Here is a 6,491-nt window from a genome sequence, read left to right as displayed (position 1 = left end):
TCCCCACGATCCCCTCCGCCTCCACCACCATTCTCCCTCCCAGCCAGCTCCCCGCACCCCCAACCCCAGCGCGCTGCTGGCCATCCCCCCATCCCTCACCCCACGCCCCAGATCCGTCGCCCGGATGCGTGATAGGAGCAGTTACTAGCCTAGAGATGTCGTCGGGAGCCTACCACCCCGGCATCCTCCTCCGGTGAGCCGGCCATGGGATCCGGGCCTCCCCCGACCCGCCTCGCCACCTATCTCTCCTGCGCTGGCCCGCACCACCTCCGTCCAGCCGCCGTCCCCCGGCACACACGCTGCCGCCGCAGACCTTCGGATCTTGGCCGCCGCCCAGCCCACCGCGCCACACCGGCACCTCCCCGGTCATCTACATCCTCGCAGGCCGCATGGCGGGACACAGGAAGGGTCACTGGCTCCGGCCTGCACCGCTCCTGCGTCCCTCGGGTGCCGCCCTTCCCGGATGGAGGTCTACCTGCGCCGCACTCGGGGACACAGAGGAGGCGGAGGCTCTAAGCTGCTAGCCTTCCCCACCTGCATCACCTGGGGAGTAAGCAGCACGATAGCTAGGAGAGCAACGAGAGCACCGCCGCTCCTCACCTCCCTCGGTTGATTCTTGCAGTTCGGCCGCGCACACCCATGCGGTTTGTCCCTGCTAGCACCCCCATGTTGTCTTCCTACTGACGACAAGCAGTGCAGATAAAATACCGTTGCAGGTAGTTGTGGTCGTCGATGCAGTTTGCAGGCACATGATGGCGTGACGGCGTGCAGTTCCGACGAGTCAACCCACCTCCCCATCTCCCCTGCATCGGATACGACAAGCTCTATCACCACGCGCCGGTAGGCAGATTCCCACCTGCGCGCGTGCAGCCGGACTCTTTCCCCCACCGCAAATCTGACCCCGCTGCCTCCCTTCTCATTCAGGTGACCTCCCCCCTACCTCCTATGCAGGAAGATGGCGAGGGGCTCTTCTCCCCAACCTCTCTGTCGCCCCCCTTTCCATGTATTCCGGCGAGGTCCCATCCACCAACTGCATGCAGTACGGAAGCGCGACGACGTGCTCATCCTGTCCCAGAATTTTTGTTGTTCAGAATAATTTCTAGTGCTTTCAAAAAAACTGATGAGTAGTGCAGTACAGTCCAGAAGCTTTCATTTTGTACATTTTCAAGTGCGTTGATGCAGTTCGTTGAGGGCGAGCCCTCGCAGTCTCCAGCATGTGTCGTGCAGTGCCGTGCACGCATTTGTGCAGTCCGGTGGCGATGCCGATGTAAGAAGTGCGGTGAGCAGTTTGTCGCCAATCAACCCCCTCCTACTCCGTTCGAGCTCCTTGCCGTGATCCGGCCGTGGGCTCCTCAATGGCGCCGGAGTGGACGGATGATGAGTCCAGGTTGGCGATGGCTCCGGTTGCCCAGGGCGAGGGGCCCCTCTATGCAGCTCATTAAAGTTTTGTTTTGCAGCTCACTGAAATTTGCTTTGCAGCTGGCTTGCTGGTACACTGCATCGGCAACGCCTTCGTGCAGTTGAAGCAATGTGTGCGTGTAGTACGTCCGACGAGTGCGTGTGGTTCAGCGGCTAAAAGCATTTGCATTCTCGCTATGTTAATGTGTGCGGTTCAGTGCATTTTATAAAAAGTGCAGTAGGGTTGTATTTTGTGTGTGATTGTAGTCTGGAGACAGAAAAAGGACTATTTGTGTGGATTACTTAGTTTGTAAAATCTTTTCTTTGTAAAAGCAGTGCGCTCAATGAATCGAAAAAGTACATTTTTCAAAGTTCATTATTAAAATATGTAAAAAATAAAAGAAATCATGAAGTTCGCTTGCCCGTTTGATGCAGTGCAGTTTTCAGTTTAAAAGCAGTGCGGTTTTCTTCCTCGTCTTCAAAAGTTTGCGTCCCACAAAAAAGAAATCATGCAGTCCGCTAGCCCGTCTGATGCAGTGCAGTTTTCAGTCTAAAAGCAGTGCGGTTTTCTTCCCCGTCTTCAAAAATTTACGTCCCACAAAAAAGAAATCATGCAGTTCTATTATCCGTCTGATGCAGTGCGGTTTTTCGTCCGATGCAGTGCGGTTTTCAGTCGGATGAAGTACCCACGTCGATTTGGGTGTCACGAAAAACAGAGTGTCTGCATTTCGGTAATTTAAAATTCCTCTTAAACCGTAAAGAATTAGAGAGAGTGTTCTACATGAAAAAGTTGCGTCTCGTCGATATCTTTCCAACGGTGTATCGGTTGAATCATTTCGACCAGCGGTTTGCAAAAATTTTGCGAAAAACGGCCGCTGCCACTCGTCGTCCGCCACACGATTTTCAAAATTAACTTACAACCGTAAGGAATCTCAAAAATATTTCAACATATGAAAGTTGCGCCTCATTCATAGCTTTCCAACGGCGTATCACATGCCTCGTTTCGACAAACGGTCTAAAAACTGAAGTGAAAACAGTACCGAAAATTTTAAAAAACTTGAAAAACAGAATTCCGCGATTTAGTAAATTTGAAACTGTTCTTAAACCGTAACGAATTAGAGAAAGATTTATATATGAAAAAGATGCACCTCGACGATATCTATCCAACGGCGTATCATTTGCTTCATTCCGACAAGCGGTTTAGAAAAAAACGCTCGCTGCCACTCGTCATCCGCCACACCAGTTTCAAAACTGCTCTTAAACCGTGTGGAATCTCGAAAACTGTTCAACATGTCGAAGTTGCGCCTAATCCATAGCTTTTCAACGGTACACTATATGCCTCGTTCCAATAAACAATCAAAAAATTAGAGCGAAAACAGTACCAGAAAAACACTGCATGCAGTTTTTTCCGACGCGAAGTTCACTAGTCTATATTGCAGTGCTCGTCGTCAAGAAGATGCAGTGCACTTGCGTTCAGCGTGCAGTGCGGAAGTGGTGTGCAAAATAGTTATTCTGCTAATATTAGCAGAATAGACCATCTGTATATATATATGACCAATATAGGATATCCAACACATATTACCAATAGTAGCAAGTTTCATCCATACATATACATAGTTTCATCAATATTACACAGTTTCATCCATAGGTAGCAAGTTTCACAAAGTCAAAACTATCTTATTACTAAGATCTTCTTTGGATCTTTTTCTTTTCTTCAAACTTGCATAACAAAAACACTAAGAAAGAGAGAATGAGTTAGGAGTAGAAATGTAGGATTTCACTTGGTGAAATGCAATGCTGTAGGAGGCAGCAGTTCAGATCAAGACAATCTTAAATTAGTGTAAAGTTATGACAGATCCGTGCATGTGTAAATAAAGGAATTAACCATAGTTGTACGTCCTAGCTACTCTAGCAAATACTCCTACTCTATTGCAATACAGAAGAACATTGTGCTGCTGTAGTAGGTAGAGGAGTAGGACACTAGTAGAAAAAGGGTCAAATGTGAAACACATTAGTGCCGGTTTGTAAAAAACCCGGCACTAATGTGATCAATAGTGCCGGTTCGTGGCTGCCATCAATAGTACCGGTTCGTGTTGAGCCTTTAGTACCGGTTCGTGCCATGAACCGGTACTAAAGAGGTAGTGGCAGGCTGGCGTCAGGCCGGGTCCCCACGAGCCCCTTTAGTACCGGTTTGTGTTACCAACCGATACTAAAGGTCTAACCTATAGTACCGGTTCGTGCCACGAACCGGTACTAAAGGGGACAAGCCTTTAGTACCGGTTCGTGCCACGAACCGGTACTAAAGGGGCCAATTTTTAAACTCTACCCCCCCCCGTGTATCGCCATTTCAGTTTTGAAAAAATCAAAAGAAAATGATAAAAACTTCAAAAAATAAAATCATTCGAGAGGTAGTTATATTACTATATCTACTAGTTAGGAAAATTTGAAAACTTAAATTTGGACATGTTTTGCAAAAAGTGTAGGGAAAATGTAAAATGGCTATAACTTTTGCATACGATGTCGGAAAAAAACGTATAATATATCAAAAAATTCAGCACGAAAATCCGCATCCGATGGAGACTGCCTATGGCCTGTTTGGAATTTTTTTGGAATCCTCAAATTCGAAAAGGAAAAAAAGATATGGTCAAATTTTAGTTTTTTTTAAAAAATTGGTTAAATTTGGTCAAACTACTTATTCAAGAAGTATTAATGTTAGTACATAATTATTCAAGAATATTAGTGTTACTAAATAATTATTTCAATTTTTTGAATTTTGGTCAAACTATGGTCAAACTATGGTCAAACTTATTCAAGAAATATTAGCGTTACTAAATAATTACTGTTTTTTTAAATAATAGTTTCAAACTCAAACAGTGAAATGTGTGACTTCATGCTCAAGCTAAACTCCTAAGGGTTAATAGGATTGACATTTTACTATTGTCAGGAAAACAACAAGTGAAGACTCGGAAACGAAGGAGAATAGAACCCGAAAGTTAAGCATGCTCGGGCTGGAGTAGTGAGAGGGATGTGTGACCGGTCGGGAAGTTAGATGATTTGGAATGAGTGATCCACACTTGAGCAGTTAAGAGAGGTGATTAGAGACTAAATCATCAAATAATTCAGAAAAATTAAAAATTGAAAAAAATCAATTTTCTTTTCCAAAATTTTCAAAAAAAAATTCAAAAAAAAAACCCTTTAGGTCGCAACTGATCCAAGGACGCACCTGGTGGCCGATGGGCTTGGCCGGCGCTGCTCTAGCGAGGGGCGTCACTCTGGCAAGGAGGAGGCCCGTGCAGCGAGGAGGATGCTACACCCAAGACTCCCATGCATGTCGTCCTCAGGATTTACCTAAAACATATAAGCAGTTAACATGCTGCCTGTGGGAAACTGATCCAAGGACGCACCTGGTGGCCGATGGGCTTGGCCGGCGCTGCTCTGGCGAGGGGCGTCACTCCGGCAAGGAGGAGGCCCATGCAGCGAGGAGGAGGCCCGTGCGGCGAGGAGGATGCTACACCCAAGACTCCCATGCATGTCGTCCTCAGGATTTACCTAAAACATATAAGCAACAAGGATGGGTACAAAGACTCAGCAAGTTCATAAAGGAATAATAAACAGTACTCATATCAATATACCAAGACTCGGTTAACACCATACACTCATTAGTGTTCAACACATAGAATGGTGCCCTACATGCCTACATGCTCATCTCATTTCATTGCGTATACCCGTATACTTGAGTGGACGCCCGTCGACATCCACTCACTCCAATATGTGGCGGTTGCCTCCAAAGTAGGTCGCAACCCAACAATGAAGGTCTCAATGTGCCCACCAAGGTAGTGCACACCTTCATTCACTATCATCATGAGTGCAAGTATGCAAATGCAAACATAGTACTTGAATCAACATATCATGGTCATCGTCATCGCCATCATAATAAACAGCATTAACATGGAAGATATCATAAATAAAAATGGTATGTAGAGATTATGCAAGTCATTATCCCATCGTGAACTTGCCTCAACCGCAGGGCACAAATTGTGAGGCAAACGGTTCTGAACTCGAAGTACCCACACTTGTCATCAAGCATATATCCCAGTCACAACAGAGCATGGTCTCAACACATAAGAATATATAATTTAGTGGCGCTCCTACGCACAAGACCCCAGATCATACGTACACTATCACACTATAAGTCCTCATATCATCAACGATGACAAAATCTTAGATTATAAGTCTAGTTACAATCACCAAATCAAATGTAAAATTCTGGCCAACATAGTACAATCATCTTAATAATTTCATAGGATTTAGTGTATAACACGAAATCTAACAAATAATATATGTTTAAGCATCTGCAGAATATACTCTACAATTTTTGTGTTGTGACTTTAATTTAATTAAACCTCTAGCATGGCCTAAACTGCCATACAACAAATTCTGCATCCCAGGAACATAAATTTCGGGACAGAAAACTAAAATGATGGCTTCTCTCAAACCATACATCCAAACGAAGCAAATAAGTACTCTACGGAAACCTTGGAACTTTATCTAGAACTTATGTAAAGGAGCCAACTCTAAATTCTAAGCATAGCTAACTCATTTTTTAGATAGAATCTTGCTGTCCAGAACTGTCAGGCACTGCAGTTTTTAACTGAACCAAGTTCAGTGATGTACAACAGGGGAAAACCAGTGTACAAGAGCATTTCTAATCCTCACGTGTAAGATAAAACAGAATTATAACTTGCAAACTTACTCCTCTCCCAAGGTTTAATTGCTTACACGCATATAGACATGTTCGTCAAGCTGTTGGCATACCTGAACAGGCAAAACAGGCCACATCAAACAATCCAACCAAGATGCTAACCCACCTACCAGGCGGGGTTGGGCAGCGCTCGGCAGTGGAATCAACTGTCTCAATTAGACATCCTAAACCCAACATATCAACATAACCAACCAAATTAGAGCAGTAGTAACAAGACGACCAACGAATGGCTCAATAATGAGATGATTCACATGAACCCCAGCATCCATGGACCCGCACTGCCTTGTTGACCAAATTGTGATCATCTATCAGAGTTCAGACCCTAGTGTGG

The 6,491-nt window shown here is 45.1% G+C and overlaps 1 long non-coding RNA gene across 1 annotated transcript; it reads right to left on the bottom strand.

Annotated features, from left to right (window-relative positions):
- Positions 1–2,963: 2,963 nt before the first annotated feature.
- On the bottom strand, positions 2,964–5,102 carry LOC119368654. Its single transcript, XR_005176701.1, has 2 exons — positions 4,803–5,102; positions 2,964–3,134 (listed from the first exon to the last, which is right to left on the bottom strand). It is a non-coding gene; the product is annotated as an uncharacterized LOC119368654 (long non-coding RNA).
- Between the last annotated feature and the right edge of the window lie 1,389 nt (positions 5,103–6,491).

The sequence above is a fragment of the Triticum dicoccoides genome, chromosome 2B (assembly GCF_002162155.2).
Source record: "Triticum dicoccoides isolate Atlit2015 ecotype Zavitan chromosome 2B, WEW_v2.0, whole genome shotgun sequence".
Classification (NCBI taxonomy): Eukaryota; Viridiplantae; Streptophyta; class Magnoliopsida; order Poales; family Poaceae; genus Triticum; species Triticum dicoccoides.
This window is presented reverse-complemented; position numbering and strand designations above follow the sequence as displayed.